This window comes from Oncorhynchus mykiss, chromosome 12, assembly GCF_057628025.1.
Source record: "Oncorhynchus mykiss isolate SJ-2025 chromosome 12, ASM5762802v1, whole genome shotgun sequence".
Lineage (NCBI taxonomy): Eukaryota > Metazoa > Chordata > Actinopteri > Salmoniformes > Salmonidae > Oncorhynchus > Oncorhynchus mykiss.
Window position 1 is genome coordinate 85,779,556 of NC_143033.1, and position 12,762 is coordinate 85,792,317.

General features: G+C 43.5%; 1 protein-coding gene across 2 annotated transcripts in view; it reads left to right on the forward strand.

Moving 5' to 3' along the window:
* The first annotated feature begins 2,259 nt into the window (after positions 1 to 2,259).
* Positions 2,260 to 12,762, forward strand: part of LOC110538651 (speckle-type POZ protein) — an 89,709-nt gene continuing 79,206 nt past the window's right edge. The window contains exon 1 of one of the 2 annotated variants that reach the window (XM_021625605.3): positions 2,260 to 2,343. The gene's annotated coding sequence lies outside the window, so the exon portion shown is untranslated. The remainder of the gene's footprint in view (positions 2,344 to 12,762) is intronic. The other variant, XM_090193852.1, reaches the window with a different exon arrangement.

A 12,762-nucleotide genomic window follows, 5' to 3' on the forward strand; every position in this document is an offset into this window, starting at 1 on the left:
GCAAGTGTCTTCACTGACATTTTCAATCTCTCCCTGACCGACTCTGTAATACCTACATGTTTCAAGCAGACCACCATAGTCCCTGTGCCCAAGAATGCGAAGGTAACCAGACAAAATGACTACCGCCCCATAGCACTCACATCGGTAGCCATGAAGTGCTTTGAAAAGCTGGTCATGGCTCACATCAACACCATCATCCCGGAAACCCTAGACCCACTCCAATTCGCATACAGCCCCAACAGATCCACAGAAGACGCAATCTCAATCGAACTCAACACTGCCCTTTCCCACCTGGACAAAAGGAACACCTATGTGAGAATGGTGTTCATTGACTACAGCTCATCGTTCAAGGTCATAATGCCCAAAAGCTCATCACTAAGCTAAGGACCCTGGGACTAAATACCTCCCTTTGCAACTGGATCCTGGACTTCCTGACTGGCCGCTTCCAGGTGGTAAATGGTAGGCAACAACACATCTGCCCCACTGATCCTCCATACGGGGGCCCCTCAGGGGTGCGTGCTTAGTCCACTCCTGTACTCCATGTTCACCCATGACTGCGTGGCTAAGCACGACTCCAACACCATCATTAAGTTTGCTGATGACTGTGACGACCGTCCCACTCTGTCTGCTGTATTCTGTCTTTGTTCTTGTTTCCTTATTAGGATGCCGGTGGGCGGAGTTGGGAGGGTCGTCAGCTTCATGGGAAACACCTGGGCCAGGTGTCTCCCAGGATAAATAGACCTCTTCCACATTCATGGAGGAGACTCTCTCCATGCCGACACCTTTGTAGATTGTGTTGTGGTTCTTGGTGGCCTTTTGTTTGTTTGCTTTGGCACCTTTCAACACCCTGCATTATCACATTCATGCACGCAAAACTCACTTACACTACTGATTACTGATTACACACATCATTGTATATTTTCCTTAGTTGCTTTAGTTAAATAAATATATATTTTGTTACTCCTTATCTCCACGTTGTCTCCCTTTGTTACGGGCTTTGAGCCGGTTCGTGACATGACACAACAGTGGTGGGCCTGATCACCGACAACGATGAGACAGCCTATAGGGAGGAGGTCAGATACCTGGCAGTGTGGTGCCAGGACAACAACCTCTCCCTCAATGTGAGCAAGACAAAGGAGATGATCGTGGACTACAGGAAAAGGACGGCTGAACAGGCCCCCCATTAACATTGATGGCGCTGTAGTGGAGCGGGTCGAGAATTTCAAGTTCCTTGGTGTCCACATCACCAACAAACTCTCATGGTCCAAACACACCCAGACATTCGTGAAGAGGGCACGACAACACCTTTTCTCCCCTCGGGGACTGAAAAGATTTGGCATTTGTCCCCAGATCCTCAAAAAGTTCTACAGCTGCACCATCGAGAGCATCCGGACCGGTTGTATCACCTCTTGATATGGCAACTGCTCGGAATCTGACCGTAAGGTGCTACAGAGGGCTGTGCATATGGCCCAATGCATCACTGGGTCCAAGATTCCTGCCATCCAGGACCTATATACTTGGCGGTGTCAGAGGAAGGACCAAAAAATTGTCAGACTCCAGTCACCCAAGTCATAGACTGTTCTCTCTGCTATCGCATAACAAGCGGTACTGAAGCGCCAAGTCTAGGTCCAAAAGGCTCCTTAACAGCTTCTACCTCAAGCCATAAGACTGCTGAACAATTAATAAAATGGCTCTCCGAACTATTTACACTGTTGCTACTTCACTGTTTATTATCTATGCATAGTCACTTTACCCCTACCTACATGTGCAAATGACCTCGATTAACCTGTATCCCAGCATATTGACTTGGGACGGTACCCCCTGTATATAGCCTCGTTATTGTTATGTAATTTTATTGAAAAAGGAGAAGAGGAAGAAAACTGTATCAGGCTTTTTCACATACTGACTGTCCTATCACAGCATGGCAATTATATTTTTAATTTATACTTTATTGTAAACCAAATCAAAATATATAGAAATACAATGAGTTTACAACAGAGTATACAAGCATTACAAACGACAGTGAGGGGAATACAGACAATACATTATAAAAATAACTTGTCTTGATTGTTTTTTTTTGCTATGAGAAGAATGAATTGTGTTTATTTAATGTTCAATTTAATTCTCAAAAATAATAAACAGAGGTTTTTGACTTTTATATTTACATGAATAAATCTATTAATAAGACATGTACATTCATGAGTAAAGTATTTAGCTAAAATAACAAAGCATGGCTTTGTTTTGGTATGGGAGTGCATGCTTTCGTCACAGGCATAACCCGGATGTAGAGTGCCAGTGCTGACAAAAAAAATCCTATCCTGTCGTGGAACAGACTGAAAAAAGGTGAGTTTTAAAACAAAAGGAAACTTTGTTTGTACTCGCTTTCATTCTGAGACCAAACACCAGTGAACATGTGAGTTTGGTATCTAACAGGAATACGGAAGGCACTTAGCCAACTTGTATCTATCTATTTTACCTTCTCAACAATCTCGACTGTTGATGTTCGAGATAGCAAGCTACACGTAGCTAGCGAACGTTCGCTCGCTAGCTAGTTAACTGACCAGCAGATTGGTAGCTAGCTCGTCGGAAGCTAGCCCTGACAAATTGTCTACCAAACATTAGCTAATCGTGCTAAAATGTAACAAAACACTTGTTGTAGTTTCCTACTTAGCCAGCTTGCTAGCTAGTTGGTTAGCCAGCTGAGCTAGTTAGCTAGCCAATCTAAGCTGCCTCGCGCTTGTCTGACAGCTGGTTTTAGCTTGACCATTTGTGAAGGAAAGATTCATTTTATGCAGTTGGTGTGCGGTAAAGAGGTGGGTTATTTCTAGAAATGAATACATGAGTAATTCTCACAGGGGCCCTGTGCGTAAGTAAAAGCATTTTTTTTGCCACATTATGAACCCACAATTTCCTCTGAAGCCACCATCCCACAACTGCCTGTATCCTGCCAGATAGTGACCATCACTTGTCTCCCGTATTTGTTTGCATGAGTTGTGCAGCACAGTGTCCTTTGCCAGAAACGGAGCTCCATAGAGAATGTGAAGAGCCAGGCTGAGGGGTTGCTGCATTGCAGAATAAGGTCCTGCCTAAAGATGAGAAACTGTGAAATTGTCAGTATGGTTAACCACGCACAGACAGAGCGAATTACGGTGGCAGATGTTTTTTAAGTGGGCGTTTTGGAGCACAGCTGGTATTAAACCAAATAAAATGTTGACGCAAGATTAGTTTTAGTACATGAAGTGCTGTGGGAATTCTCAATCATTCTTGTGTGGTCCTTCTGCATTTTTCCAGATTGTAAACACACGCAGGTTGAAACTGAGGGAGCTTTGTTGGAGTTAAGTTGAGCATCTGAGTGGTTTATTGAGGTATGCTCTGAGACAGCATAGATAACAACTACTGGGACACCCACTACAATCCCAGTCCTAAAAGCTGCCCTCAAGGAGCTGCACTAGAAGTAGTCATTCACCTGGTACACACCTGCTCCAACAGACACCTCAAAACTGATAGGCCTACACTATTTCAGTGTAAGTGAGAGTTTTGGCTCTATTGATGAGGAAAATGGGGCCTGTGAAAGTCTGAAGACAGACATGTGTTTAGTTGTGGCTTGAGTGCAGAGACTTCATCTTGGCAGCTGTTTTAACTGGGAAAGTCATTTTGGTGTGAGTGGAGTACTTGTCTGACTGGAGTACTTACCTTGATTTGACATGCTGGCCTCACCAGTCAGTGTGGCTGTTCTGAGAGACAGCCATCTCATAACGGTAAGGAAAACCCTGTGGTTGTCAACAGGAATGTGCTTCTCTGTATGAAGACAAATTTTGTACGTGCTTCCAGACTGCGTTGACAGGAAAGGATCCTCAGAGCAGGCACAGGTTTCCATTGTTCCGTAGTTAAAGTCAGGCTGTAGTCAGTGATTAGGCCAAAATGGTAAAATAAATTTCCGTTGCACAACACCTTCATGACCATGACTGGCGATGGAACACTTCAAAAGTTACCTGTACTGCAATGCCTACCTAGTCGTTTCACTGCACACAAACCCCTAGCCAGCCACCACTTCCCAGCCAACTCCATCCATTCTATGTTATGATATGTTAAATTGGACAGCACTCGATTTAGCGGAGATGCACTCTACACACCATCCATAGGACAGAACACTTTGTTTTATTTACGCGAGGTGCTTCTGTAACTGCTAGGAATAACAGCCAATCGAAGTGCATGGCGAAGGGCAAGCTAATGTAATCTGACAGCAATGGAGTGGTAGAGGCCGCTCAGGCATCGTAAAGCTGTCGCTGTTTAAGCTCCTAAATTTGTCGCTAATACTCGCCAGCCTCCGCTTCCACATGGCCACAGAGCCGTGAGGAGAAGAGCACCAGAGTGTGCATCCAGGCAGTTTAGTTGAGTGACTGTGTCTTTCCACCTGTGTTAAATATATATGTGTATGTGTGTGTGTGGATAATGGTGGTAATAGGTGTGTGTGCAGCTCCAGTAAATGTGTGTGAGTCAGTGTGACACTACAGGTACAGCTTTAGAAGAAGCCCATTTCTCACAATGCTGATTACTTGTGAGGGAATGCAACAAGTATTGAATTACTTTGCTGAGAGGTTGGAAATTGAAATATGGATTGGGGTCGCAAATGCCTGCCTGTGCTATTGGCTGTTTCGGATGTGTGGGATGAAATGTATTTTTTGTGCTTGTGACTGATGCAGACAGTGGCGGTATCTAATTGTCTTCCACTGCTCATTCCTGCACTCCAATAACAGGGTGGGAGCAGGACTGACGCAGACGAAGTGGATGTTTTTTGTTACCTTAAAGAGACGCCAGGCCATTTTTCAGCCAGACTAAAACCAAGCCTGCTGCTCTTCCATTACGGCATCCATTTTAAAGTGAAACACAAACCTAGGGCCGGTTTCCCAAAAGCATCATAAGGCTCAGTTCATCGTTAGAGCCTTCGTAGGAGCATTGTTAAATCCAACGTTGCACTTGAAAATGCTTGGAATTTAATGCTGGCCTCAGACTGCTCGTAGAACAGCTAAGTCCGCCGTTAGATGCCCCCCCACGTCATTTTAAACACAGAAGATCTCCGCTAAACAGAATCAAATGGTTTATCGGTCTCTCTGACTGCCGATAACTACAAATACAGAGTTGTCAATGTCTTTGCAATTAATTCCAAGCTATGTTTAAAAATATTATTCAAATGAAAACTGAGAACTGCATTCAAATATTAACAATAAGCTATAGGCCTATTTCAATCATATAGAAATATATTTCATGTTCTATTTGGCAAATTTCTCTAATTTGCCTCAATATATTTCATGATGTGTAGCCTAATATGCGCAATGATGTGCCAATTGGTGACTTAGTGCATTTTTATTGGGTAAGCATTAGAATAAGACGCCTCAATATTTGCAGCCTTAGGTGGTAACTTCATTCTAAGTTCTGATCCGTCGTCAGTATTGTGAAATCATTCTAATGTTAAGGCAAGATTTTTAATGGAGAAAGCTAATCCGAGAGCAGCACTGCCTTTTCTTTCCGGCCTATCAGTATCGACACATGCTCCTACAATGCACTTAGCGACCATTCTCTCTGCGTGGTGTTTTGGGAAACGCGTATTACATCTTTGGCCTTTATTGGAAAGATGCATTGTTGAAACACTCGTAAGTGTAAATTCCATCGGTATCGGGAAACCGGACACGGCTCATTCCATCTGCCATTTAGATGTATTTAAATGTGCTGCCTTGCTGTGCTGGTGGCGGTTTAGCTTAGTGAGCGTCTGGCTGGCTGGGTGTGGAGAGTGTGGGCTGGAGGCCTGCCTGGTCTGGGGGCTTGAGGCCTACTTCTCCCTGGCCGAGTAGCCTTGCCGCTGACCCCGAGAAGTTATCTGAATATCAATGACAATGCAGTGATTTAGAAGCGGCCATGGCCCCAAAGTCAGATCTAATCGTGCTGGTATTTACTGCCATTTGAGCTTGGAAAGCAGCAGTAGACCATATTGCTGTTGTGATGCGAGTCCAATTGAATTCAAAGGTAATTTCCCTATGGCTGTTTGGTATTTTGGGAATGAATCACCCATCTAGGGGTAGTATCTCTGAGGGTTGGGTGAGACAGGGTTTAAGCGCTGTGCAAATTCAAGGTCAAAGGTGAAATGATACAAAGAGATGCCCAGACAGGGATGGAGGGAGAAAGATAAGTGAGACTTTACAGAGGGAGATACTAAACTATCGTCTAGGTAATTGGGAGTGAGAGCAACGGGTTTAATGCAGGTGGAGTGAGGAGTGTTATGTGCAAAGATGGAGCTAAAAAGATGAACAAATCTAGATAAGATGGAACGAGAAAAGGAGTTATATAGTAGGTGAGGTGGAGGTATAGAGAGAGCGAATGAGATGGGGGGGAGAGAGGTGATGTTGGGGGTGGAAGAGGATTGCGGTAGTGAAATCGATAGTTCATACCATTCTGAAATTGAGTTTTTTTTCTTTTCTTTTTTTTTGTTGTCAGAGAAACAGGTATGGAGGGTATAATATGAAATGGCTCTGGCTGAGGACCGTTACTTGAGCAGCAGTATCGATTCCTGGGCCGTGTTCCAATTATAGTTGGGTGTTTTTGTCCGAGACCCTCGCTACGCAGCCCTTAAAGAGCTGGGGACAAGGCCGGACAAAGTTTTTGGGTGACGACTGACTTTGTCTTATCGCTTCCCCAAAGCGGCCCACTTTTTCAGTCATCAAAGAGGTTAGCTGAGAAATATCGTGTGCTGTCTCACTGGGTCTCTGAGGACATCACTAGAGAATGGAGATTTCCCCCATGGCCGTCCCTCTTAAGAGATTCACTGGCATTACAGCATAAAGAGAAAATAATCTTGTTTGTGTGTAGGTTTGTCAGTGTGTGTCTGTGGCTAAGTGGATTTGAGTATGTCTCTGTTGTGGGAGTGGGTTTGCATAACCTATGTGCAGGAAACATACATTCTTTGTACACTTGTGTGATTGAGTGTGTGTATTTGTGGGGGCAGGTTGGAAAAACAACACCAAGTAGCAGACTCTCTTCTCTGGCTGAATGGCAGTAGAATGACAGCAGATTGCTCTGTGGCTTCCTCCACGCTGCACTTAGCTGTTCATTGTGTGTGGAGCCAGACATGAGCAGAGAAATTGCAGCTGTTTGTCGCCTTTGTTCCTGGAGGATTTCCAAGGTAAAATGGCATGTAATTCCCAGCCTGATGTCCTTGCCTTTGCTTCTGCTTTTAGAGAGCCTTATCTGGGTTTGGAAGGGGGCTGCTGGATCGTGGAATAATGTAGGACAACTTTCTGGTACTCTTGAGGTTCAGTAGAGTTATTGTGTTGTCTGTCTCTACTAGTGGACTCTCCTCTTTCTCTAGCGTCTGTCCCATCTGTATTTTATTCCTTCTCTCCAAATAATGTCAGGCTCATGCAATATGTTGTTTCCCCACTTGTGTGTTAATGAAGTGGATGAATATTCATGAGCCAGAGCTGACATCGCTGTGGAGATCTTGTCAAGGGAATATGGAGTGGCAGGGCTAGACATAAACTTTTTGCTTGTCATGCCACGAACACCATTTGCACGTCATTGTATGATCAAGGACCCATGCATTACCATCTTTTTTTTAACATAGAGAATCAGACCACAATGTTTGCTACACTCTTTGCATAGTCAAGCCTATCTCAAAATACAATGTTACAATTACAACAAAATACTTTTCCCTACAGGGCTCGATATTAAGGGAGTCCCGTTGTCCCTGTGATGATGATAAATGTCTGTTAAACGGACTGTTTTAATGTCTGATAAACAGACTGTTTTAAAGTTCATCCAACCACTGCACATATGTATAGATCTTTTTTAAACCAATGATGCAACAGATCAGACCGTTTTAGCTTAAAATGTTGATAGTTTTATTTCTTTATATTTTCAGCTCAACAATGCGATCATGGCTGTAGGCTATGCGCGAATGTTCCAAAATACAATTAGCAGGAAAACATCTCAGAAGCGCACTGCATGCACCAGTGGTTTCATGTAAAAATTAAGGGGAGATCTAAAGATGCATTAACTAGCATGGTTTACTAATATGACTAGGATTATGCTGAAAACCAGTAGAACATTGCTGTTTTCAATGGTGTATTAAGTGTTAAAATAATTCCCTCAACATTTCTATGGTTGTATTTTGGCTATGCTAGGCTACTTTGAAACAAGGTTCATAAAATTACATTACATTTCCAGGTTTTAAACAATTATGTTTATGGTTAAATATGTCAGCATCGGTTTGGACATGAAGCTGTAGCCAACTTTTTTAACCTTTATTTATTTAAGAAGAAATTCTTATTTTCAATGACGGTCTAGGGGCAGAACGACAGATTTTATTTTTTTACCAGCTCGGGATTTGAACTTGCAACCTCTCGGTTACTAGTCCAACGCTCAAACCACTAGGCTACCTTCCGCCCCACTATGTACCAATATACATATCACCTACATTTTGACATGTAGGATTTTTTTATGTCTGTACATTAATTAAACTAAGGGTGTGAACATTTCAATGAAGTTGGGATCCTTAAAGTTAAGAAAAATCCCTAACCGAACCCCCACCCCACATATTAAAGTCACAGTGCAGTTATCATTCTTTTTTAAATCCCTTTGTTATAGCCCAACTAGACTATGGCTATAAAGGCCTACAGAAGGTAGTGTAATTTTAAATCAACTCAGAGAGGAAGAAGTGAACTTTAGGCTACTTTGGTGAATTTGCGAGGCATGGAAGACAATTAAGACATTGCGAGATGCAGATTACCAAGACGTGTACGGTTCTGCCTGCCCCTCCTCTCTCTCCCTCATGCTGGCCTGCCTGCTCTTTCTCTTCGCTAATGACCCAAGTGTGTGTGTTCAGTCTGGTCAGTTGCATGTAGAATATCCTCGCTTAGGCTATTCATGGCACTGGTGTTGGCGGTATACAGTATCTTCGGGCCAGTCTTGCACTGGGTAGGCTTCTCTTAGTTGCTTAGTGGGTAGGGGTGTTTCATATGAAATTACAGTAGGCTACTGGTGTAGCCTGTATTGATGACCATTTTCAGATATAATGATCAAATCAAATCAAATTTTATTTGTCACATATACATGGTTAGCAGATGTTAATGCGAGTGTAGCAAAATGCTTGTGCTTCTAGTTCCGACAATGCAGTAATAACAAGTAATCTAACTAACAATTCCAAAACTACTGTCTTGTACACAGTGTAAGGGGATAAAGAATATGTACATAAGGATATATGAATGAGTGATGGTACAGAGCAGCATAGGCAAGATACAGTAGATGGTATCGAGTACAGTATATACATATGAGATGAGTATGTAAACAAAGTGGCATAGTTAAAGTGGCTAGTGATACATGTATTACATAAGGATACAGTCGATGATATAGAGTACAGTATATACGTATGCATATGAGATGAATAATGTAGGGTAAGTAACATTATATAAGGTAGCATTGTTTAAAGTGGCTAGTGATATATTTACATCATTTCCCATCAATTCCCATTATTAAAGTGGCTGGAGTTGAGTCAGTGTCAGTGTGTTGGCAGCAGCCACTCAGTGTTAGTGGTGGCTGTTTAACAGTCTGATGGCCTTGAGATAGAAGCTGTTTTTCAGTCTCTCGGTCCCAGCTTTGATGCACCTGTACTGACCTCGCCTTCTGGATGATAGCGGGGTGAACAGGCAGTGGCTCGGGTGGTTGATGTCCTTGATGATCTTTATGGCCTTCCTGTGACATCGGGTGGTGTAGGTGTCCTGGAGGGCAGGTAGTTTGCCCCCGGTGATGCGTTGTGCAGACCTCACCACCCTCTGGAGAGCCTTACGGTTGAGGGCGGAGCAGTTGCCGTACCAGGCGGTGATACAGCCCGCCAGGATGCTCTCGATTGTGCATCTGTAGAAGTTTGTGAGTGCTTTTGGTGACAAGCCGAATTTCTTCAGCCTCCTGAGGTTGAAGAGGCGCTGCTGCGCCTTCTTCACAATGCTGTCTGTGTGAGTGGACCAATTCAGTTTGTCTGTGATGTGTATGCCGAGGAACTTAAAACTTGCTACCCTCTCCACTACTGTTCCATCGATGTGGATAGGGGGGTGATATAATGATGTGTCCCCTTGAAAGCGCCTCGGTTACGACATGCTTGTTTGACTGTTAGGGTAGGCTAAATGCCGACAAGAAACCTTCTCTGGAGACATGAACGCCATTTTACTTGTCTGTAAATGAATGCCGAAGAGGGACTACCTTCCATCACTAGGCGACCAGAACTTTCAATCCTAGCATGCCTGCTGCTTGTGCTCTGACTAAAAAACAGTACTTTAAAGTATGTTAATTATTGCGACTTACGAAGACATTTAGTAGAAAGAAAGCACTTCTAGCTACCCTACCATAAAAAAACTTCATAAATGACACAGCAGCACATCAATCAGCAATGTTTGTTGTCAGGGAAACAATTGAAAGTTCTATGCTGGAGCAGAATTTAAATTGTCAAAATGATAAATTATGGACATGTTACTGTACTGCGTTCTGTGTGTGTAAAGGGTCGCGGTAGATAATTTCATTGCCCGGCCCTAACGGTAATACGTCTGTAATAGGACCATTTTAATTTGCATTATGAATAAATGTGGATAGTTTTTCTTTCTTATCGGTTTAAACGGACCCCCCCCCCCCCCCCCCCCAAACATGACAGTTTAAACGTTAAGAAAAAATGTCCATTTGGCACATCCCTAAATAAAACATTACTCTGTTGGCCTCTGATCCAATTCTGATCAGAGAAATTGTTATGATATTGTTCATTTTGTGTGCGTCATTTTTTCTTCAACTCAAATCTACATTCTTCTGCCCATTTCAGAAATAAAAGCTCAATGTATATGATGTATGCTGTGCTTACTTCTCTCACACATTGCCAATGTATTTCTCACCTTCTTTCATTATGTCTGCTTACTATTGCTTTTCAGTGTACAGATACTCTACCTCTTTTTGCTTGGCAGCCTTTCATTTGGATTCCTGCTCTCTCATTCTTTTTCCCTCTTCATTTCTCTCACTCCTCCATTGCTCCCTCGCCTCCATTGCTCCATACCTTTGTCTCCATGGCAGGGGATGTCAGACCCCTGCAGTCCACCGTTAAAGCATCTCATGCGATCTGTAAAATCTTTGATCTCACGGCATCCATGCACTGAGCCACGACAGAAAAGTGTGTGGATGTTGCGGCACAATAATGAAACGTGTGTGTGTGTGTGTGTGTGTACTCAAAAACCTTTAATTTGGCAGTGTGAGGTTGTCAGCATTTGTGGGAGAAACTCTTAATAAGAGGGAAGAGCTTGTCCTCTCTCTGCTTGTCCTTCTCTCTGCTTGTTCCTGTTGGGCTTTTTCCTAGTGTGTCCTTTCCTTTCTTCTCTGTCGTTCGATAGAGCAGTAGTTTAATCAGTTGATATTTAACCCTGCAGCTCCAGACAGTTTGACAGATCTCCAGTCTCATTCTCCCAGACATGCTCCCTATGGTCAAGAAAGGGTGGAGGCTGGTCAATTCATCAACACTCTATTACAGGACCCCTCCATCTTCATAAATCCACTCACCAGCTATCTATAGGCTATGCACAACCCACTGCTATAGGCTTTATACAACCCACTGTCACTTTACCTGTCTCATCACTCACTAAAACTGCTGCTGGGATCACTAGCAAGAACATGTGTTGTTGCTCAAGTTGATGATATTGAAGGCCATGGAATGGGGTTACATTCCCCCCTAACTTTGGGGGTAGCACCCTGACTTTTGGGGTAGCAGCCTAACTTAAGCAGTTACAGTGTAATTACAGTGTAATTGATCCAAGCTTCTTGGGGGCAGCTATGGAGGTAGAAACCCCTTTGAATATGCCCCACCTTGGACACCTCAGGGTCCTGATGACAGGGAAGGACACTCATCTTGTCTGTCTCTCTGTCCCTCACTCCTCTGACGGTGTGTGCTGTGTCCTCGCCCCCCTTGTCCGTTTGCTCTCCTCGCCCCTCGACTGATCAAAGCCCCTTTGAGGTTCCTGAGTGGTTCTGAGCTAATAGCCAGTAGTGATCTGATGTGTGTGTGCGTCTTCTCAGTGATTAGACACCCAATGACAGGCTGAGCCAGCCCTGCCTACTGTTTTTATCCTTTAAATGGGCAATCTGCAGTTGCGGCATCCATTTTTTAAATCTATGAATGATAAGTACCCATTTGATTCTTGAAGAATATAACTTAGAAATGCCTCATGAGCTTAGTTCTACTGTCATACCCCATCAAAACCCAAAATATAACCTTGTTTTACTCCACTGTTTGTAAACTAAGTGTAAACAAATACTATATAGCCTCAAAACATAGTTCAAACGTACATTTTGTCAGTCCTTGCATTCATAGCTCTGCCTATGAATTTCATAGTGGTTACATTTCTCCTGCCCCATCCCTTAACTGCAGATTGCCCCTTTTAATGTTGCACCTTCCCCAGCAGCCGACTCAATTATCAGTGATTAAGTTGGTGTCAGTCTTTAGCGCTGAGCCGTACCTCTCCTCCCCGCCATGTGGCACAGAGGCCCCGAACAGAGCTACTGATCCCAAGTCAGTGCTGTGGAGGGACGTACAGTATGTAGACAGCTCTAAGTATAACCCTTGTCCTCAACTCTGATCCCCAGACAACAAGGTGACAGTGTACTGAAAGTTGGCAACACCCCCAAAGCCTTAACCTCAGTGAGGAGGAAGAGGCGTTGCATTACATTATAGGATAAATGTATAAAGCC